This window comes from Macrobrachium rosenbergii, chromosome 54 (assembly GCF_040412425.1).
Source record: "Macrobrachium rosenbergii isolate ZJJX-2024 chromosome 54, ASM4041242v1, whole genome shotgun sequence".
Lineage (NCBI taxonomy): Eukaryota > Metazoa > Arthropoda > Malacostraca > Decapoda > Palaemonidae > Macrobrachium > Macrobrachium rosenbergii.
This window is the reverse complement of record NC_089794.1, coordinates 30,538,665-30,564,165: the sequence shown is the minus strand read 5'-3', so window position 1 is coordinate 30,564,165 and position 25,501 is coordinate 30,538,665.

Below are 25,501 nucleotides of genomic sequence, written 5' to 3'. Positions count from 1 at the left end.
TCTCCTAAAAAGTTCTGTCAATATTATATTGTGAACATTATCGTCCCTAACACTAATTATCATTTTCCTTTTTTTAATTTTTTTGTCAACAATCTCTCCTCCTCCCATTCATCACTCATCCACTTTTCCCTCTTCTTCTCTTCTCTTCTCTTCTTCCTCTTTCCTTCATTCCCTCTAAGCCAATTCCCTGCCTCACTCTAATCACCCCTCGTAGTTATAACAAACCTAAATGACAGCTAATTTCATCACCTGTTTTCTCTCCCTCCTTCTCTTGGGCAGAATATTGATAGATCCTTCCCTTTCCATACATCAGCTTTTAAATACTTCGAACGCAATCGCATAATATTATTTGCATACAAAACGAGTCTGGTATTGTTGATTGTGTTGGTGGTTTGGTCGGGGGAGTTTCAGTGTGGTTGTTGGTGATTGGGGGAGAAGAAGGCGTTGGTGGATAGGCTGAAGATTTTGGTGGTGGTGGAGGTAATGTTGGAGGTGGTGATGAGTGATGCTGGTGGTGATGGTGGTATTAGTGATGATGGTTAGGTGAATGAATTGGTAGTTATTGTGGTGGTGACGTGGATAGGAGTGGCTTCAGTGGTGATGAGGTTAAAGTGGTGGTGATGATGATGATTATGATGGTGGTGATGGAGAGTGAAGGGATTACTTGCAGTCAAGATAATGTTGATGGTATTTTGTGTTTATTGACACATTTAAAATAGCAACTGGATTTGCTTTAGACTTGAGCATCATTTTTATTAAAATATTTAAATGATTTTTAGTATAAAGTATAAGAATATTATTATCAGTTCTTTTGTTCCTGGCTTGTTTTAAATCTTGTCCCACAAAGGAGGCATTCTGAATTAAATCACTTTTGCAGACTTAAAAATGGATCTTTTCAGAAAACGCTTTGTTTCGTATCTGGGAAATTCATGCTATTTCTGGACGAGAATATGTACAATGGTCAAGCGTTAAGCCTGTTATCATAATGACTTTTATTAATATATTTATATTACAGGGTTGTACAATAGACGAGACACGACATTCAGGAATGCATGTTCTCCACAAAGGGGCAAATATTCGCGTATACAAAATATGTACGTTTGAGCTTGAAAACAAAATATATTCCCTTGGCACCTAATCCCTCAAAAGAATTAGAATAATCGTAAAGGTATTAACACAGAAGTAGGGGAGAGGAAAACACATTAAATAGGGAGCTGGCGAAATCCGTTGCTTATCATAACAAACAGAGAGGATAATCTGAGTGTTCAAGGGATAATGCGTTTGTAGGCACAGGGTAGAGACAGCGAAACTCCCAGTGACAACATTAAAGGAATTTCCATCATGGGGGAATGGTCATGTTTTGCATTGAGGAATGTTGTGCCATTCATTCCTCTCTCTCTCTCTCTCTCTCTCTCTCTCTCTCTCTCTCTCTCTCTCTCTCTCTCTCTCTCTCTAAGCAAAATATCGAATTGAGAACAATAAATGGCCCATACCCTAAGAATCATGGTAATAATTTAAAGCAGTTCTTAATTTATTTTAATCCCAAATAACAACTGCATTTTTTGCCCACTGCATCTCGCAGAAGCATTCTCGTCTTGATGAGTGGCACTCTCTCTCTCTCTCTCTCTCTCTCTCTCTCTCTCTCTCTCTCTCTCTCTCTCTCTCTGAATATATGATTCTATGATTGCCATTTCCTTCTGGTACTTCTCTCACTATAAAATTGTAATTTTCTCTCTCTCTTCTTCTTCCTCTCTCATTATATAATTCTCTCTCTCTCTCTCTCTCTCTCCCCCTTCCCCTGAGTGAAGCTTCTCCGTAACAATGACCATCGAGCTTCTGAAGGAGTCTTCTTCTCCCAACGCAGACCTCGTTAAACAGCTCATTTGGGGAGAGCAAAAGCTCTGCAGCAATAATTAAGAGAAGTCATTCATTCTCTTCCGACTTCTTTTCCGCTCGTTCTTTCGCAGCCCGTAATAATAAACTCGTTATAATAAACGAGTAATAATAAACTCGAGACTCGTAATAAGCATCGTTATGGGTCATCTGCGCTTTTGGGGTTTCATTCTCTCTCTCTCGCGTCGCTGTGAAGTGTTTGTGTTCAAGAATCTTGTTTTCTGCGGAGTTTTGTTAAGATCTGTTGCTTCGCTTTAGTTTTCTGTGAAACAAAAATGTTGAGATGGCTTTGTCTGTCCGTCCGCCTTCAGATCTTAAAAACTACTGAGGCTAGAGGGCTGCATATTGGTATGTTGATCACCCACCCCTCAATCATCAAACGTACCAGATTGCAGCCCTCTAGCCTCAGTAGTTTTTATTTTATTGAAGGTTAAGGTTAGCCATGTTTCGTGCGTCTGGCAGAGCTTTCGGGAGGCGTGTGATGCACCCTCACTCGGCAGCATCTGGGAAGTAACTGAGCATTGCGAGGTCGTAGCTGATAGTTTCATACAGCGTTATAAGCTGTACGGAAAACTCGATTGCGCCGAAGAAACTTCGGCGCATATTTTACAAATCTTTTTATTTATTTATTTATTTTTTACACTGGACGGGACCACTTTGAGTCTTCATGTCAGAAAGACTGGAAGATGTATAAAAGAGCTTAAATGACGTTAAAACAAGAGTCGTTTCCTTGAAATCGAATCTAACATAAGAAAGAGTGGCAGTAATTGAATATGACCTAGGAATGGAAAAGACTGAAAATAAAAGCATGTCACTTTCAGGAACTCTGATTCTGTTTCTGGCCGAGTTTGTGGAAGAAAATTTTGATTTGCAAAAAGAGTTAAATACAAAGAAGCAAAGTAAAATTAGATTGAAAAGTTAATATTTTGAGAATGCGTTGAGTTAATGAGACTCGAGAGAGTTTTATGGATGTTTACTCTTACAGAACTTGATTACTGGGAACTCAAGGTTACAAAAGTAGACTATTTCAAAGTAGACATGAACGAAAGAGAATAGATAGATAAAAAAAGAGTGTGTCTTAGATTTTGAGTTAATAGGGTAGACAAGAGATTATGAATGATGGATGTTAAAGCGCAAAGATCTACCGGAAGTGAAAACAGTGATTGCCTGGTTTAAAAAAAAAATTATATAACAATTTTAACCGGAAATGAATCAGTGCTTAGAATACGGCAGTGATAAGGAGAGACGTGAAAACAACATTTAGCGAGAAGTGGATCAGGACAGAGTGGGATTAAATGCAATGAAATGAAAAGAGCGCACGGAGTTTGCACAAAGGTCAAGGACGAGGTCACTGGGTCAGCTCGATTGAACTTGCCTGAAATGTGGATTTCGTCAGAGCTTAATCGAGTCACCCGAGGTCGGGGGAAGGGGAGAGAGAGAGAGAAGCAGTTGGCACCTGGTTGTAGCTGCTATTACCCGCTCAGTGATTGGTAAAACTTGAGAGAGAGAGAGAGAGAGAGAGAGAGAGAGAGAGAGAGAGAGAGAGAGAGAGAGAGAGAGAGAGACAGACAGACAGACAGAGACAGAGAGACTAATTAAGCTCTGACTGATGTATAACTACAGAGAGAGAGAGAGAGAGAGAGAGAGAGAGAGAGAGAGAGGGGGATTTTCGTTGTTTGGGCATTAGTAAGTTTATTCATCAGGTTAAACATTTGCTGCTTTTATCGAGTTTTTTATTCTTAATTTTGCCTTTAAATTAGATTGAACCAAACTTGAAAAAGTTTGTCAGTTGTTGAAAAAATGGAATTTTAATGATATATAATTATATATATATATATATATATATATATATATATATATATATATATATATATATATATATATATATATATATATATATATATATACGGTGTGTATATATATATATGTGCATGTATATATATATATATATATATATATATATATATATATATATATATATATATATATATATATATATATAGAAGTGTGTATATATATATGTGCATGTATATATATATATATATATATATATATATATATATATATATGTATATATATATATGTATATATATGTATAGTATATATATATATTCTCATTTCCATATGATATGACCATTTTTATTTTTCATAACACTAGAAACATGTGAAAACTTTACATAATTTTCTTTCATGACAATAACTACATTGAACTTTTTTTGTGTGCAGTTTACGAAAGAGATATAATAATGTGCAAAGGTATTCGAAAAAGGGCAATTAGGAGGCTTAATTAAATTTCCAAAGTCTGTTCATTTTATCCGAAAATAAACGACAGGAACCGGCCATTGATCGAGCAGTTAAAAGCCGTTGCGGAATTATTCAGTGCGGAATTAGCGGAATTTTGCACCGGAGTTTGAGAAACCAATTTTCTCGTTTGCTTTTGGCCTCGCTTGGGACATCGGAGCTTCGTTTGATCTTTCGTTTTATTGAATTGTTTATTCTTCCTTATTTATTCAACTGTTATTGTTTATTCTTCCTTATTTATTCAACTGTTATTGTTTATTCTTCCTTATTTATTCAGTGGTTATTAAATTGTTTATTCTTCCTTATTTATTCAGTGGTTATTAGATTGTCTATTCTTTGTTATTTATTCAGTGTTTATTATTAAACTGTTTATTCTTTCCTGTTTATTCAGTGGTTATTGAATTGTTTATTCTTTCTTATTTATTCAGTGGCTATTTAATTGTTTATTCTTTATTTATTCACTGGTTATTAAATTGTTTATTCTTTCTTATTTATTCAATGGTTATTAAATTGTTTATTCTTTCATATTTATTCAGTGGTTATTAAATTGTTTATTCTTTTTATTTATCAATTTGTTTGATTAAATTTTTCATTCTTTCTTATTTACTCGATGGTTATTAAATAGTTCATTGTTTATTTATTTATTCATTTGGTTATTTAATTGTTTATTCTTCCTTTTATTTTTTATTAACTTTTTCATTGTTTCTAATTTATTCATTTTGGTTGTTTAATTGTTTTTCGTTTTATTTGTATATTGAATTGTTTTTTCTTTATTTGTTTTACTGAATTGTACATTTTTCAGTTGGGTATTAAATTGTTTATTCTGTCTTTGTTTATTCATTTGTATATTTAAATTGTTTATTTTTTCTCATTAATTTCTCCAATAAATTGTTTGTTTTTTCTTATTTATTTATTTATTTGTTATATTAAATTGTTCATTCTTTACTATTTATTCATGTGTTATATTGTTCATTCTTCCTTATTTATTCATTTGCTATATTGTTCATTCTTATTTATTCATTTAGCTATTTAATTGAATATTCTTATTTATTCATTCGTTACTTTGATTAAAAACATCTGTTGACAAATGTGATAAAGATAGCTACGATATATAAGACAAAATATTAATTAAAAAAAAATTTTTTCATAGAGGCCTTTTATACCGTATATTTGTAATCCAGTATTTTACCGCAATCAGTTATTAAAACTACACTTTTAGCTTTCTGTAAAAGAAAACTCTTGTGCCGGCTTTGTCTGTCCGTCCGCACTTTTTTCTGTCCGCCCCCAGATCTTAAAAACTATTGAGGCTAGAGGGCTGCAAATTGGTATGTTGATCATCCACCCTTCAATCATCAAACGTACCAAATTGCAGCTCTCTAGTCTCAGTAGTTTTTATTTTGTTCAAGGTTAAAGTTATCCATAATCGCGCGTCTGGCAACGATGTAGACCAGGCCACCACCGGGCCATGGTTAAAGTTTCATGTGCCGCGGCTCATATAGCGTTATACCGAGACCACCGAAAGATAAATTTATTTTCGGTGGCCTTGATTATACAATGTAGCGGCTCTACAGAAAACTCGATTGCGCCGAAGAAACTTCGGCGCATTTTTTACTTGTTTAACTACGGTTTAAAATAAAATTAAAAGATCGAAACATACAGTCACACACATGCACACACACACATTCGTGCATGCAGTCACGCATGCAATCGCGCACGCGCCCATACATGAACTTAGAGACTGACATTGTCCCTTTGATGTTTCCGGCTTAACTTCGTCAGATGGTAGAACTAACTTGTGTTTTCTTTGTGAACAAACTTTCAGGACAAAAATGAAGTTTGCTGAAGTTGAGCTTTGTATTTCGTATATTTTCACGAATTTTGAGTAAGGTTATAATTTGTACACAGAAAAATAATTTCCACTGAATTCGTTCAAGTTTTTTGTTGTGTATGGTATACGGTTTTAGTTTCTTGTAAAAGAAAACTGTTGTGCCGGCTTTGTCCGTCCGTCCGCACTTTAATCTGTCCGCACTTTATTCTGTCCGCACTTTTTCCTGTCCGCACTTTTTCTGTCCGGCCTCAGATCTTAAAAACTACTGAGTCTAGAGGGCTGCAAATTGATATGTTGATCATCCACCCTCCAGTCATCAAACATACCAAATTGCAGCCCTCTAGCCTCAGTAGTTTTTATTTTGATTAAGATTAAGTTACCCATAGTAGTGCTTCTGGTAACGATATAGGATAAGCCACCACCAGGCCTTGGTTAAAGTTTCATGGGCCTCGGTTCATACAGCGTTATACCGAGACCACCGAAAGGTATATCCGTTTTCGGTGGCCTTGATTATACGCTGTACAGAAAACTCGATTGAACTGAAGAATCTCTGGCGAATTTTTGCTTGTTTATTTATTTTTCTTTTTTTGATTATTTTGTGGTTAATATAACATTTCCCGTAAAAACAGTATTTTATTCGAGATGAAGTTCAATATATATCTCTTTCTGGTAAAGATTCAGTTTTAACCGAATATCAGTAGCAATTTAGAGACTTTGGATAAAAACGAGGTGGGTAAATGCCAGGGTAAAGGGTCGTGGAAACACAGAAGCAGAGGTAGAATTCCTTATTCTTCAGCTGATGGTGAAACAACTGACTTTTGAGATTCCGGAACGTTTGTTATTTTGATTTAAGATTAAATTTCATACTTTATTTTCTCGTTAGGTAAAAAAATAACGAATTTTCCAACTGATCCTCTCTCTCTCTCTCTCTCTCTCTCTCTCTCTCTCTCTCTCTCTCTCTCTCTCTCTCTCTCTCTTTATGCATTTCCTGTACTTATGCATCAGTTAGAGCTTAATAATCTCTCTCTCTCTCTCTCTCTCTCTCTCTCTCTCTCTCTCTCTCTCTCTCTATATATATATATATATATATATATATATATATATATATATATATATATATGTATGTATATGTATATGCGTTTCCTGTAGTTATATATCAGTCAAAGCTTAATTAGGCTCTCTCTCTCTCTCTCTCTCTCTCTCTCTCTCTCTCTCTCTCTCTCTCTCTCTCTCTCTCTCTCTCTTTAGTTATACATCAGTCCAAGCTTAATTAGTCTCAGTAATTTTATTTTTGTAAATAAAAAAACGAAGAAATTTATGCATAAAGAAATTGATTTTGTGAACAGATTTCTCATCAGTTATCTGTCAGAGATTCTTCCCGCAAACATTTTAGGAATATTAGAGAATGTGTTGCTACATTCCGCAGTTGACTTATATGCCAATACAAGCGACCAGCTGCGAGGACCAACTGTCCTCAGATGGCCGCCTTTGTTGTGTTATTCAGGCGGTTTCCAGATATTCACATGTATGTTTACACGTGTTTGAAGGCCCTGCTTTAATTTGTGTCTGTGTATACATACATGTATGACGTGTGACTCGCAGGAACAGGTGATGTTTTGAATGGAAAATACATTAAGGAAAAATGCAACCGTATGTAGTCCTGAATGGGTTCATTAGTTAAGACATTTTCGAAAGGACTGCTGCCTTTTAGAAGTATATATATATATATATATATATATATATATATATATATATATATATATATATATATAATATATATATATATTATACATATATAGTGTATATACATACACACACACATATATATATATATATATATATTTTATATATATATTATATATATATATATATATATATATATATATATATATATATATATATATATATATATATATATATATATATATATATATATATATATATATATATATATATATATATATTATATATATATATATATATATATATATATATATATATATATATATATATATATATATATATATATATATATATATATATATATATATATATATATATATATATATATATATATATATATATATATATATATATATATATATATATATATATATATATATATATATATATATATATATATATATATATATATATATTACACACCTTCGTATAGGACAGGTACACTATAAACTAGCTTTCTTAAGAAGCTAATTCATGCTCTGATGCATGAACTGCTGAATATAAGTGCAGCTCAGTTTCATATTATAATAACTCCATAAACCACAGGTAAGAATTAGCTCCCTGCAAGGAATTAGCGCATTCTTCACAAGCCAAGACGAATTCCTTCCGTCACAACACTCTAATAAAACCCACATCACGTAGCTTATATTTCCTCCTGGCGTTACGACGAATGCTTTCAGAGACAAACGCTTATGCGTTCCTGGAATTCCAGAAATATCACCATCTTAAGGAAGGAAACCCAATGAAGAAGTATTGCCTCATGCCACCGTGAGGATAAGCACCCTAATCTCTCTCTCCTGTAACGGAGGGAAATGAAGAAACGTCTATCCTGGTAAATTTAGCAACATATCACCAAGAAAGATAGTTTTTTCGTTTTCAGATCCACAGTGGCATAATATCTATCTATAGTAATGTAATCTGAGTGGATCTTTCTCGTTTGTCCGCCCCTGGAGGGGGGGTGTAGGTAGGGGATTGGGTGGGTAGGTGCGACATGACACATCCACCCTCCTTGCGGAGAAGTTCATACATACATATGCGGAATAATATATATATATATATATATATATATATATATATATATATATATATATATATATATATATATTTAAAAGGAGTTCATTATACATACACAGGAGTTCATTATACAAACACACACACACAAACACACATATATATATATATATATATATATATATATATATATATATATATATATATATATATATATATATATATATATATATATATATATATAATTAAAGGTTCATGTAAATAAGAGTATGAGTTGTATTCTTAAGGAAAATAGTTAATAGCCTCTCTCTCTCTTATAGCAAGGTATGTAGACTGCTCTAATGAGATAAAAAGATTTAAATTTCCTCATTTCCTTCCTCAAGTAAGATAAAGTTCCTCACAACTCCTACTATCTTAATAAATGAGATCTCCTCAGCAATCCTCAATGGTTTCACCTATTCTGCAAGGTCTCCTTTTTCTATCAACCCCTTACTTGCCCGGTACCTCCTCCCCTTTGCATTTTCCGAAGGAAATCCGGAAATAGCGAATGGAACGACTAAACAAGTAAAAAATGCGCCGAATTTTTGTGTACAGTGCATAATCAAGGACACCGAAAATAGGGCTATCTTTAGGGGGTCTCGGCATAATGCTGTATGAGCCGTGGCCCGTGAAACTCTCAGTTACCGTGGTGGCCTGTGCTATTGCTTTGCCAGACGCACGATTACGGCTAACTTTAACCTTAAATGAAATAAAAACTACTGAGTCTAGAGGGCTGCAATTTGGTATTTTTGATGACTGGAGGGTGGATGATCAACATTCCAATTTGCATACCTCCAGCCTCAGTAGTTTTTAAGATCTGAGGGCGGACAGAAAAAGTGCGGACGGACAGACAAAGCCGGCACGATAGTTTTCTTTTCAGAAAACTAAACCCCACGTAGAAGAAGAAGAAGAAGAAGAAGAAGGAAAAGAAGAAGAAGAAGACGATCTCTCGCTTCCCAGAGAGTGTCTGGTGCCTCTTCCCAGGCGCTCATGGTTCCCAACGACGTGTAAAAAGAAAGTGAATTTCAGCCTTAATGACTACTCCGGCTCTCGAGTTGGGGCAAATGAGCTGCCTAACGAGGTTTTCCTCGTAACCAGATTCCGAAAACAACAGTTATAGTTTGGGAAGCAGATAAGCATCCACCAGGGGCTTATATATAGTGTAGGGTGTGGGTGCGGTGGTGGTGGGGACTGGGATTTGGGGATTTGGGGACGGGGATGTGGGGGAGAGTTTGGTAATTGTGGGGATAATTCAGTGCAAATGGAATTCAAGTTTCGAAGTTTGAGGGTTTCGTGCACTCAATTTTTTTTTATTGATGGGAAATCTTTTACTGAGGAGACAGTACATTTCGATAGTGGCTATTAATTCTTTTATTTTTTTTTCTTTCCGTGTCTTTGATTTATTTCCTTTTATTCTTTCTCAGATCATTCTTCTTTATAACATAAAAATAGATTTTCTGTCGTTCTCCGTAACAGTAAAGTAACGTTGCAACTTGTAATATTCCTTTATGGGTCTTATTATCCACTGGTTAACTTAGTAATGATAGAATTAATAATACTATCGATAATACTTACATTAAAGGCTGCAAATCTATGTCGAATGATCAACGAAGTTAAGAAAACTTTTGTTAGATCTGAGCGTGGATGGGTGACCCCATGTCTGACTACTAAAGGGGGAAAGATGACGTCAAAGCGTTTATGTTAATGAAGATGGTGAGATGGGAGGTTACCAATTACTGTAATTATTCCAGAAACGTGTAATTGATTGTAGGGGTCCCCTTGGAATAGGGAATGGGTCATATTAAGTCCTGAAAAGGTAACTTCCTGAATGCTTAATTATTTCCTGAACGGTTAATTATTTTCGCAATACATCAACAAACAGGAAATGGTAATTAGAAATTAGGGATTTAAAGTAATTAATGAGAAATGACCCTCAATATTCTGATTGTAGACGGCTTTTCTGATTAAAGCTTAATTATTATTTAATGCTTTGCAGGATTTTGTTCTAATGCCAACCACAGATTTTGCATGTGATTGAAAGAATTATTAGGTGGATTGAATTAATTTAGTTTATGATTGATATTTGTAATATATTTAACAAGTTTACAAGTTAGTTCGTTTTGATGTAAAATCTCCCAAAAATAATGTTTTGTGGACAATTATTTTTCTTATAAAACTGAAGTGAAATTCAAACTTTATTTGTTCATTTTTATATTTATCAGGCGAGATAGGTGTTTTATGGTTTGGGCTACTTTTATTATACATACATACATACATATATATATATATATATATATATATATATATATATATATATATATATATATATATATATATATATATATATATATATATATATATATATATGTGTGTGTGTGTGTGTGTGTATGTACGTGTATGTATATATGTATGTACGTACATGCCCTTTCCCCATAAGGGTAGTTATTCCAGAGGATGTTAACCCCCTTTTCCACCCTGGCAACGATCCACCACAGTCGACTGCCTACCTTGACTAATAATTATTGTTATTGTTATTTAGAAGATGAAACCTATTCATATGGAACAAACCCACAGGGGCCACTGACTTGAAATTCAAGCTTCCAAAGAATATTAAGGTGTTCATTAGGAAGAACTTATAGGTAAAATAATTGAATTTTACGTAAATTATCCAATTTTTATATTTCGATTGTAGCAAACCTCACCTTTTCTCCAGTTGATATGACAAAGGACTCCTTTACTACGCAACTGCAGGAACTCGAAGCAAAAGGAATATAGATTCTGTTGACGATCCGTGTTTCCTTTGATCTAGCAAACAAACTTAGAACATAAACATTTGTTTGCATTCCCAGATAAACCCAAACATTATTTTGTTCGGCGTTCCAATCGAGATCAAACATTCTGTCGCTTTGAGGAAGCGCTTGCAAGAATATATTTTGTCCTGAGAACAGGATTGTATTTTAACTTCAGACGGTACTGCCATTTCGGAGATTATTGATATTAGATACTGACGTTACTTCAAATGAAACTTATCCTATCACTCCTACTTTTCCTACTAACCTTAGTATCCTTATTCGCCTCTGTCCTTGGTAGCAAAATCGACCATCATAAGGAAATTTCGTCTCTGAAGCTTCATCCCTCTACTTTCGGGCGTAATTTGCATATTAGGAAACATTATTTGTCATATTCTTAGTTGTAGAAAGGCATTAATTCGTGCATATTCTTAGTTACGATACATGAGAGACATTACTTTAGAGAAGTAATGTCTCTCCTGTTGAGATTGCTTCCTAATGCTAATGTTTTGCTGATTCAGTTAAGAGGGAAACATCGCTCTACAAAAATATTTATCGTTTACCAAAAAGGAAATATAAATTCAGGTAACGGGATTATGCCAAAATGCATTTTAGGATTACCGGTTGGTGGATATATATTTTTTCTCTCGATCTATTGCATTACCGCCCTTTTGAGCAGATCACATTAATGTTCTTATTTTACAATGGATTACCTCGTATCCATCGTCGTGATTGTTGATAGGAGGCTTCCTGGCTTCTGAGAATTGGCTGATATATATAGCATATTTTTTCAGAGTTTCTTTATGTAACCCCCAAAAAAGAGATGAACGATATATATCAACTATATAGCATTCAATTTACAGAAGCATTTTGGCTCAAGTAGATTAGTTGATATATAGCATATTTTTTGAAGCGTCTGTTATATGTTCCCCCGGCCAAAAAATATGAACGGTACATTTCTCTCTTGCTCTACAAAAATTAAATCCCGATTTTTCCATTTCTCATTCCAACTCTTTTGTTAAATTTTACTGCAGTGAACCTCAAGGTTGTAAATAGTTTTTATTATTATTATTATTATTATTATTATTATTATTATTATTATTATTATTATTATTATTATTATTATTATTATTATTATTATTCGGTAGATGAAGCCTATTCATGGGGAACAAGCCCACTTCAGGGGCCATAAACTTGAAATTCAAGCTTCCAAAGAATATTAAGGTGTTCATTAGGAAGAATTAAGAGGAAGTAAAGTGAAATACAGAAAGAGGAGATCCCACTTATCAAAAAAAAAAAAAAAAAAAAAAAAAAACAGGGGCCATTGACTTGAAATTCAGGCTTCCAAAGAATATGGTATTTATTAGGAAGAATTGCGAGGAAGTAAAGTGAAATACAGAGAGAGAGGAGATCCCACTTATCAAAAAAAGGAAAAAAATTAATAAATAGATAGATAGATCGAAAAATATTAAAATGCAAGAAGAATAGTATTAGAGTAGTAATTGCAACTTCGCTTGAACTTCTGAAGTTCCAGTTGCACGACAGCCTCTGAAGGGAGGCTGTTCCACAGTCCAACGGTGTGAGGAAAAATGGTTAATGTTTTACTGAACTTCTCCTCATGGTTCCATTACGCCATAAATCCTCCTTCCTGCCATTTTGCGACAGAATAGCAGGAAAAAGATATCAGGGCCGTTACCTGTGAAGAAAACGATCTCAAGAGTCACTCTGGTCCTAAATCGTCCTGAGGAAGACTGTGAATTTGACCCTGAATCACCAAATTCTGGAACCCGGTCTTGGATCAGATGAGCTGCCTAACGTGTTTTCCTGTCATCCAGTTTTATTTTAAAAGCAAAGAATGCGCCGAAGTTCCTTAGGCGCAGTTGAGTTTTCTGTACAGTTAATAATGCTGTATGAAACTCTCAGCCACGGACCATGAAACTCTCAGCCTAGGGCCCGTGAAACTTTCAGCCACAGCCCGCTAGTGGCCTGTGTTGTTGGCACCGAAAGCGGTGCCAGACGCATGATTATGGCTAACTTTAACCTGAAATAAAATAAAAACTACTGAGGAGACTAGAGGGCTGCAGTTTGGTATGTTTGATGACTGGAGGGTGGATGATCAACATAACAGTTTGCAGCCCTCTAGCCTCAGTAGTTTGTAAGATCTGAGGGCGGACAGACAAAGTGCGGACGGACAGACAAATAGCCATCTCAGTAGTTTTTCTTTTACAGAAAACTCAAAAGGGAAAAACCAGAGTTGTAATTGGTACAGTGATGACAGGTTATTTGTGGGATTAGAGCAATGAAGCAATAAAATGTATGAATTAACACCGACAGAGGAAGGATTAAAATAGTATAGCCATAAAGAGGATTGCTTTATGGGCAGCAATTAAAAAGATGGAAGGATTTAGCGGGGAAATGTCATAATTACTGTAAATCGTAGTGTTCTTCATCAGAAATTGATTAATCAATTATTAATCCTTGATAGGATTTCAACATAAATGACATTGCAGATTTTTGTGTATTATAATCAACAGAGTTACTTATTGTCATGACTATAATGTCATTAACAGTTATGACATTCATTAACAATAATTCATTTATGTTCATATCTATATATTTGAATTATTCATTGTTTTTCATTATGTTTGACAAGTTATTAAGATTGTGACATAACTAGCAATCTGTTTTTGCGTGCGTTTTCAATATCAGTTTTATTCAAGACAGCAGGTGTGATATGATCCAAATTCTCGATATATTTTGTAATTACTCCAAAGTAAAGTAATATACTGATGGTTTCTGAAACATTATTGACTTCTGATTTCTACCCATTTTCCCCAAATATAAGAATGATTACACATTGGTTTCTTGAGAATATATTTAGTTTGGCCAAAATAAGAACAAAATGTATGAAAAAGATTCAGTTTTGGAAGGGCAAGTAAAATAATTCACAAATATAGACATGAACAATATTGAATTATTATAGAATGGAATGGAATATAGAGTTTAGGCCAAAGACCAAGCACTGGGACCTATGAGGTCATTCAGAGCTGGAAAGGAAATTGAGAGCAGGTAGAAAGGCGTAACAGGAGGAAAACCCCGCATTGCACTATGAAATAATTGTTAGGAGAGGGTGGATAGCAAGATGGAAGAAAGATAATATGAATGGAGGTACAGCAAAAGGAATGAAAAGGGTTGTAGCTAGCGATCGAAGGGACTCTGCAAAGGACCTTTAGTAATGCCTACAGTGCACCCCACGAGGTGCACTGACGGCGCTACTCCCCTACGGCGTGAATTATTTTGAATATATGGCGTTACTGTTGACGATACTGTAGTCAGATCAATAACTCTGCAGATTATAATACGCAAATATTGAGTAAAATTTTTAAAGTTTTCTTTTCCCCTGATTTGATTATTTCAAAAACCATAGCAGTGATTTTATGCACCCTATCAGATAGGCAAGCACAAGAATATGTCCATCATGACATCTTACGGGGGTATGGGGCAAATAAAGGGGTATCCTTAATTCCTGAGATGTATACTAGTATTGCACCAGCCCCGGTTTGTTTGCCATACCCTTAGGTTAGGTTAGGTTAGATTAGTACATTTATAAAAATTTGGGTGTGGGAAACATAATGAGATTATTTTCAAGAAAATTCTATGGTTAGTTTTTAAGATATGGCGTCCCGCTTTTTTCAGGGAAAGGTCCCGTGCTCGGTTACCTCTCGGGAAAATGCCATCCGGACGTATCTTCAAGCACATTGTGCACATTTATGGATAAAATGAAGCTTAAAAAATGATGGCATCACCTTTTGGATCTAAGACTGAATGAATGAGAACGTTTGAAAACGTGGTTATAAATCCTGTATCACACCTTAAGAGTCTGTTATGAGTTCAAAGATGATTTTAATAAGTTATAATGTTATTGATTAACTTTCTGACCAGAAAGATTTTTAATATTCTGTAATATATGTTATAGATTAGCGCATTAGTTTCTCAATATTTTCAAAACCCAGGATGCTTTTGAAAAAAAAAAAGAAATGAAAGCAATTAATGGGCTATTGGCCTTTAATATTCTGAATTATAGAAGTCTTTACCGAATGCAAATTAATTATTTGTTAGTCTTTTGTAGGATTGGGGTAAAACCACTTACAGATTGAACGTGTAATTTCTAGAATTATGTGATGATACGGATGAATTCATTATTGTTAATAACTAGGACATGTTTGGCATCTGTTCATTTGGATTACAGTTTCAAAGTTGTTCTGCCAAAGTCAGTAGATCTTAATGTAATCCAGAAGTGATTTACGTTAAGAGGAAGAGATTGTGCATTTTAGTTTTCTGTTAAAGAAAACTATTGTGCCGGCTTTGTCAGTCCGCCCGCACTTTTTCTTCCACACTTTTTCCATCCGCCCTCAGATCTTAAAAACTACTGAGGCTGAGGGCTGCAAATTGGTATGTTGATCATCCACCCTCCAATCGTCAAATATACCAAATTGCAGCCCTCTAGCCTCAGTAGTTTTTATTCCATTTAAGGTTAAGGTTAGCCATTATCGTGCATCTGGCAACGAAATAGGACACGCTACTACCGGGCCGTAGTTAAAGATTCATGGGCCGTGGCTCATACAGCATTATACCGAGACCACCGAGAGATATATCTATTTTCGGTGTTATACGATGTACAGAAAACTCGACTGTACTGAAGAAACTTCGGCGCATTTTTTACTTGTTTATTTTATGCAAAACTAAATAACCTAAATATATATCTTTATTTTGATAGGTAACTCCATTTTGGTTCGACTCTCCGAGCGGCCAATGAAGAATTAGAGGAATTTATTTCTGGTGATAGAAATTCATTTCTCGTCATAATGTGGTTCGGATTCCACAATAAGCTGTAGGTCCCGTTGCTAGGTAACCAGTTGGTTCTTAGCCACGTAAAAATAAGTCTAATCCTTCGGGCCAGCCCTAGGAGAGCTGTTAACCTGCTCAGTGGTCTGGTTAAACTAAGATATACTTAACTTTTTTTAACTCCATTTTGACGTATTGCAGAATTCATACTTTGCGTAAATTAGGGCAAAAGAGAGTTAAGTAATTTGCTTCTCTATTCCTCAAAGCAAAGGAAAAATTATTTAGCAGCCTCATAGTAACTTAATTCCAATTTGTTTCAGTTGTCAAATTCAGCCTCATAGTAACTTAATTAACTGAATTCCAATTTCTCTCAGTTGCCAAATACTAAAACGATCGAGTTTCATGCGTCGTCGAAACGGATATTGAAATGTGAACAGTCTTATCTCGATTACTGATGACTGAAAGATCAAGCTGAATAAGGTTGAGGAAATGTCTGAAAGTTCCCAGATCCTGTGATCAACACCAAAGCTTTTTCGTCAAGCTTATTTACTTTGAAGCTCTTATCAAGCTGAAGAAGACGAGAAAGCAGTCGTTGATGAAAGCTTAAAAGGGTTGTTTAATCGTATGCTGTTAGAGGCTTCGGAATGAGGGTCAGGGAAGGAACAATAAAGTATTGGAAATGAAATGACTTAGGAAGCAGATATGACAAGTATTGGCGGAGTGATTGAGGCCGAATGGGAAAATTAATTTATTTTGAAATGAGGAATAAGGGTAAGAGAAGGAATAAAAAAGAATTGGAAATCAAAGGACTTGGGAAGCAGATATGACAAGTAGCGGCGGAGTGATTGAGGCAGAATGGGAAGATAATTTATTTTGAAATGAGGAATAAGGGTAAGAGAAAAAAAGGGAAATCAAAGGTCTTAGGAAGAATAGATATGACAAGTAGGAATAAATGGAAATCAGAAAGATCAAGGGAAGAAAAAAAAAAATGAAATGGAAATCAAAGGATTTGGGAAGAAAGGATATGACAAATATTGGTGAAGTAATGAGACCGAATGGGAGGATAATTTATTTTGAAATGAGGAATAGGTCCAGGGAAGAAAAAAAGGAAATCAAAATCAAAGGACTTGGGAAGAAAAGGCATGACGAATGGGAAAATAATGTATAATGAAATGCGGAATAAATGGAAATCGAAGGGTTTAGGAAGAAAGTTAAAAGTCGTGAGAAGCAGTGACGAAGTGGTCGAGGCCGAATGGGAAGATAATTTATTTTGAAACGTGGGAAGATCACAGTGGAAACCCCAAGTCCCGGAAACGTCCGAAGAGCAACAATTTGGGTAGAGTTGATTAATGGAATGACATCAGTTCACTGAAGACCGGAGGCAATTAATTGCGATTTCAGCCGACCCGTGAAGGCAAAATGAGATCCCAGCTTTCTTCAGGAGATGAGCTTTGCTGTGTATATTTACCGTCCTCGATCAGTGTTTGACTATGATTTCCCATCCACTGACGGCTCTCGACATTAGGGGCATCGCGTGCTACAAGGAGTTAGGTCAATTTTACAAAAAAGTTATATATATATATATATATATATATATATATATATATATATATATATATATATATATATATATATATATATATATATATATATATATATATATATATATATATATATATATATATATATATATATATATATATATATATATATATGTCTTGTATGTATGTATGTATGTATGTATGTATGTATTTATGCATTTATGTACTTATGTTTTCCTAATTCAACATAAAAGGACTTATGAGAGTGCCATTATCAATGCTATTCGAGGAAAAAATGCTTTCAGTTTGATTAGAATAACGTGTTTAGGTGAATTTTCCTTATTGTAAATTACACTGGAGAAATTATTTATAGGAAGCAGTTTTTCCCTAAGTAACAGAAACTTATTACTGCAGTATTTAACTGACGCAAGAATTTCTGAGAATGGTATGACACTTAGATACCTTTATTACAACACGTGAAACTCCACTATTAAATAATTTTACAACAACGTGAGGTATATTTAATCTTTAAAACAGTACTATCAGTGGTAGACAGATCTGTCAAACGAAAAAAAGTTACACAAGTAAAATTACAAAAATATATAATCACTTTGTTGCTTTTCATCCATATTTGCTCGCATCTCTTCGCAACGAGGTGTGCCAAGCTTCATCTATAAATGCATATGAACCTGAAAGGAACAGAATACTACTAAGCTCTCAACTCCGGGCAGAAGAAGAACCAAGGTCCTTCTCGACTTTAGACGTGAGGAGGTTATCTTTAATGACGCTGTAAACTCGCAAATGAAAGAAGCATTAATTGCGCCATCGACTCGAGTTATGCGAGAGAAATTGCCTAGGTTATCTTCTTAGTTAGTCTCTGCGAGAGACATTACTTCTTCATCGCGTGGCCTTCATAAAATGGTAATGTTTCTTGAATTCCCAAGAGGAAGGATCGTTCGTTTCGGTAGGTGTCAAGTCGGATGATGTGAGCAAAATGAACTTTTTCAATGGATCTATGAGGCATTAATTTAATTTTGTGAGTGTGTCATACTATAAATCATTCTTTTCTTGTCTCTATCAGAATTACTTTTAAGTGCCACAAGAACAAAGATTTTATTCCATTTTACAATGCTGGATTTCACATGCAGTGTCATGTGTGATGTTAGTCGTTCTTATGATAATAATAATAATAATAATAATAATAATAATAATAATAATAATAATAATAATAATAATAATAATAATAATAATAGGTTTTGTTTCAGTTCAAGGCTATATACATGGAATATACAAAGTAGAGACAATAACGTACAAATAATAATAATAATAATAATAATAATAATAATAATAATAATAGGTTTTATTTCAGTTCAAGGCCATATACATGGAATATACAAAGTAGAGACAATAGCATACACAGTCTGGATACATGAGATATCATGATAAAAAATTGATAAATCGGCAATATCCACACAGTTGCTGAAGAAGTATAAAAAATAGTTTCTGCAAAATATCTATTGAGCCAGAGTTATAGAAATATATCAAACTTCTTAATGAAATGAGAAAACTCTACTTGGCTGCTCCTGGGACTGAAAATCGCATGCCATTCTCGTTGAAGATTAGTTTTCATCAATTCTTGTTGAATGACGAATTGTCTAAAATAAATTTTGTCCCTCTACCAACACTTGCCAAGCGTCTGTACTAACTCTCTGTGTTCCTTGCAGAGAATTGTCTCTTCTTCTTCTTCTTCTTCTTCTTCTTCTTCTTCTTCTTCTTCTTCTTCTTCTTCTTCTTCTTCTTCTTCTTCTTCCTCCTCTTTTAACGTGCTTGTTTTCCCATTAGTATGGGGTAAGCACCATGCCTTCTTTTTGGAGGACTTTGATTTGGCTTTGGGGTAGACTGTAGTCTCGATCGGCTGCCCTGCCTGTCATCGCTTAGACCCCGGTAGCGTATGTACATGTATTGTACAGTCACCAGCGCCCTTTCTCCCAGCAGCGAGGAGTTGTTGCGCGGTTAGGTCGACAGTCGAGGCGTGTGAGGTGTCTGTAATGTTTTAGAAGATGTTGGAGTGGCTTTGTTTGTTGGCGTTCTGAAAATTAGTTGAAAACACTTAGTAAGATAGGATTGATGATGTCAGTTTGAGCAAAATTGTTGTTCTCCTATTAGTAAATAAAAATCATTCTGCCACTCTCGAAATTGTTTTCCGATATTATTGAAGACATCTGTATTTTAAAGTCCTTGTTTCACCTACTCAATTTAGATGAGGGTATGGGAAGGGGAGTTGGGGGGCGGATGGTGAACAATGTACCCAAAATGTACATCTCGTATGTTTGTCATGACATGATCTTATGCATCTCCCGGGAAAAAAAAATCAATAAAAAATCAGCTGCAGTGACTTATTCCAGGTACTTGTGTCAAGACAAATTGCTGCCTGAGAGGTTTCTATCGTAACAGGATTTCCAAAAAAATCAACAGTTCCGCACAGGAGAGCACATCCGATTTCGCCAGGGCTGGTTTATGGAGTGCCTGTGTTGGGTAGGAAGTGGGTCGGAGTTGGATGTGACTGGATATGTTGCGTTTGTCGCATTCTGAAAAGAAATTTCAGCTCGTTTGGTTGGATGATTTACGATTTTGAGTGTTTTTTAGTACCTCCTGTTGTCCTTCAACATGTTTTTTGTTGTTTTTATTTGTTTTCCGTTTTTGATATTCGTTTACAAGATATTTTTCAGCCTCTCTCTCTCTCTCTCTCTCTCTCTCTCTCTCTCTCTCTCTCTCTCTCTCTCTCTCTCTCTCTCAATAAAGATGGCCCAAAGTGTATGCTCTCTCTCTCTCTCTCTCTCTCTCTCTCTCAATAAAGATGGCCCAAAGTGTATGCTCTCTCTCTCTCTCTCTCTCTCTCTCTCTCTCTCTCTCTCTCTCTCTCTCTCTCTCTCTCTCACTAAAGATGACCCAAAGTGTACGGATAGGATGATCCATAACAAAGATCTCTTCCATATTCCTTAGTGCCACGATAAAACATGAAGTGTAACATATGATGTTTTAATTCTTCTAAATGTAGTCCATCTTACCTAAATTGCTCTTATAACCTAGACATGTGTAATAAAAGATTCCGTGTCTTCAGTTGGGTGAAAGCAACTTGGAACCATTGTGATTCAGTTTTGTGTGCGCGCACACGTGTTTGTTTGTGTGTGTGTGTGTGTGTGTGTGTGTGTCATGATTTTTTATGGCATGTTTGAAACTTCAGGCCATTTTATGATTTTAAGATGCAGTAGTGCGCTCATTTGAATCCCAAATTTGAATATTAATGCTTGTATAAAGATATATATTCTATTAGTTTTCCCACATTTTTGTATATACAAGTATAATTAAGGCGTTCAGCTAGTCCACATTTTTGTATATACAAGTATAATTAAGGCGTCTAAAGCTGAGTAAAGTAAATGGAAATTAATTAGACTGAGAAGTAATCATTTTGATTATAAATTAATTAAATGAATAGATTCTGAAAACAAAAATACATTCTTAATTAGCATGGTGGCTATTTTTGGGGACAAGTCTGTCGTCAGTAAATGAAAAGTTCTTAGAGAGACTATACCTCCACTCATTCCTGCTCCTGTATAATTAAAATGTCCCGACATTCATCACGTGACCAAAAAACACAAGCTCATCCGAACTTCAGTGTTTTAGAAGAATTATATTTCTTTCGCTAAGAGCAATTCCTTTTGAAATCTGATTCCCACGCGCTGTTCGTCACGCTGCTCCGTTAACGAGCTGGAAGTTCCAGACTGGTTATCGAGGTGGAAATTCACTTTTAGTTTTCTGGAAAGAGAACTATTGTGCCGGCTTTGTCTGTCCGTCGGCGCTTTTTCTGTCCGCACTTTCTCTGTTCGCCCTCAGATCTTAAAAACTACTAAGGCTAGAGGGCTGCAAATCGGTATGGTGATCGTCCACCCTAAAATCGTCAAGCATCCCAAATTGCAGCCCTGTAGCCTCAGTGGTCTTCATTTGATTTAAGGTTAAAATTAGCCACAATCGTGCATCTGGCAACGATATAGAACAGGCCACCACCGGGCCATGGTTAAAGATACATGGGCCGTGGCTCATACAGCATTATACCGAGGCCACCGAAAGATAGATCTATTTTCTCTGGCCTTGATTATACGCTGTACAGAAAGCTCGATTGCGCCGAAGAAACTTCGGAGCATTTTTTACTTGTTTTTTTACTTATCCTTATAATTTTTTTTTTTACCCTTGCAAGAATGGGTTGAATATTCTTTTATTTTCTTATTGGTCATTTTATTGACTCTAGATGACGATCAGTATAAAAAATCGTTTACTGATAACTTTTCCGTACTGAATGGTTACGTTCAGAGAGATATGCAGACTAAGTCTTTAGGAAGGAACACCACGAATGATGTAATGATGTAATCTGTCACAAAACTAAGATATAAACGAATTAATACCTTATAACTAACCTTTGGGATAGCTAAGATGATAATCTTTCATTTTAAGTATATAGAGCGTCCTTTAAAACGTCTTCATCATTTGGGATTTCAAGTAAAAGAAAACAGTTTTATTTAACAAAAGATTAACAGCTTCAGACTCAGTATGTTTTTGAGATTAACAAGGCAGTTACTGCAGATGAGATCTTAATTTTGGATACATTTAAAATATAAGAACTAGTCTCACCCCATATTTATTTTTTTGTGACTCCAGTAGGTAAAAATCCTTGTCTTCGTTTACATTGAGTAAATCGTTTTAATTTTTCAGTCTTCCGTTCGAGCATTGGTAAAATCTTTAACTTAAATCGACAAAAATTCAAAACTAATTTCACTTATTTTCTTTGAGTTTGCCTACATAAACAGTTTTAGAATTCGTTACAGACGTTAGGATAGCAAATGAAAAATGAATAACCTAAAAATTAGCAAAGTATGCATATGAGTTATTAATTTTTTTTATAAGTTTATCCTCAAGGATCATACTTACAAAATGTTGTATCATTGTTATTGGGATTTCAATATTTACAGTGATAATGTCCATAAACATGAATTAGAAAAAACGAAAGTATATTTTATTGCAAACTTTAATTTTGCTAAACAGACTTCTGCTTTATAAAATAAGTTTACTGTATTTTTTGTACAACAGGTACATAAAATTTGTGCAACATAAATAAAACATGTATCTCACCGTCGTTAATCATGAAACGCACACACTGGCACCCACTGTTTATAAAACAAATATTCTCTCTCATCTAACAAGAGAAACTCTTTTAATGTAAACGGCACATTATCAACAACGATCTATCGTCCGTTTGATCCTCCAAACACAGTGAAATAGTTATTTTATCTCCCGGAAAAAGGCCTAAAAACAAAGACCTTTAGCTGCTTTGAGCAATGTTTCCAAGGCTGCCTTTTACCTTTGGGTTCAAAACAAGCACTTTAGCTTTAGGAAACGTCTCATTGTCTCAAGAAAATGCTGCGTCATCAAGTTTGCAGCCTTTTAATCACGTCAGGTCTCTTTCCTCTTCTTAATTTCCACCGAATGGAAGGATCTTTACGGCTTTATAAATTCGCGAATGAAAAGAAGCATTACCCTCGTTATCCCATTAGTTTTTCGAGAAACATTACTTCATTCATTTCTCAGTTAGAGAGAGAGAGAGAGAGAGAGAGAGAGAGAGAGAGAGAAACATTACTTCATCGTCAAGCTTCCGAGAGAGAGAGAGAGAGAGAGAGAGAGAGAGAGAGAGAGAGAGAGAGAGAGAAAGAAACATTACTCCATCGTCAAGTTTCCTTCCTAAAATGGTAATGTTTCTGGAAATCCTCGAGAACGTAACCGTTCGTTTCCGAAAGTATCCGTTTGGATGCGAGTGGGAAGTGTAAGATAAGGTTTATGCGATAATGGTCTTACGCCTTAATTCAGTTTAGGAAAATGTGACATGACGGAAGACGTTCTTTTATCCCAGTCAATGAAAATTGCATTAAGCCTCGTCAGGATATCTTATGTTAGTTAGTGTCCCATTTTACACTGCAGTATCTCCCATGCAAACGCCTCATGTTATTATTATTATTATTATTAATATTATTGTTATTATTATTACTGAAGCAAGACGACCCTGTAACGCGGCGATAAAGTCGAGAATTAAAAGACAGGAGTACGGAATGGTATCTGAAAGTCTATCGTTTTCGTTTTTGACTTTGTACATGAATATTTTTAACACTACTGTGGCTTTTAATTCTCATTATTATTATTATTATTATTATTATTATTATTATTATTATTAAGAAGATAACCCCTATTCATATGGAACAAGCCCACCACAGGGGCCAATTGACGAGAAATTCAAGCTTCCAAAGAACATGGTGTTCATTATGAAGAAGTAAGAGGAAGTCGAGGGAAATAAAGAAAGAAGAAATCCCACTTAAAAAAGAAAAAAATAAATTAATAAATTGATTAATAGATAAAAATGTATTAAAATGCAAGTAGAATAGTATTAGGTTAGTGATGCATTCCATCTTCGCTTGAACTTATGAAGTTCCAATCGCACGGCAATCTCTTCCTTGTGGGATCTTCGAGAACTATTGGAAAAGATTTTTGTTCGGAGAGACTGACAGGTTTTTATTTGATTACTTTAGTGATTTCAGATACCTGTCCATCTTTTCCTATTAAACTGAGCTTTTTGTATTCCTCAGATAATCATTATTTCTCAATAAGTTTCTTTTTCTTTGCCAATCCTTCCCAGTGGGAAAAAATAAGACCAATATTACACTATTTTTTATGTTATATTATAACTGCCTCAGCTTGCCAAAAAGTACCATTACCTCAACTTGCCAAAAAGAAATATTAATTATGGAGACAAAATATATCTTAAGCTTCCCCATTAATGGAACTACTCAGATCTTTTATGATGACAAGGGGGCGTTAAACGATTAGATTTCAGTTTGGGTGACTTTATCCAGGGGCATTCGGTCGAGACTACATGTAAGCGGCCTGACGAAGTTTACCTATAAGCTCATTTCAAATCAACGGTCAGTGTTTGGGAAGCAGATAAAGATCACACGACCTGACAGGATGGTGTTGACTTGTGTGTTATTATATTTGTGCTGTGTTTATTTGTTTATCGCCATTTTATTTGTTGTGGCCGTGTCAGTGTTTTCATTTCGTTTTTGGTGGTCTTTCTTTGGATAGTTTTAATGTTAGAGAAAACGTAAGTGGTGGTAGTTCTTGAATGAAAAACTGATTGCCCCTCTCTCTCTCTCTCTCTCTCTCTCTCTCTCTCTCTCTCTCTCTCTCTCTCTCTCTCTCTCTCTCTCTCTCTCTCTCTCTCTCTCTCTCTCTCTCTCTCCCCAATATTCATGCTGTTCTCCTAAATGTCTTTAGAGGTTTAAAGTTATTTTTCTCAATATTTATCGCAATTTTTTATTAATGGTAAATAGATATGGATACTTTCCCTTGGGGAGAAATCAATTAATGTTTGTAGGAATCGTTCATAAAAAGTTAAATAAAAAACAAAATGG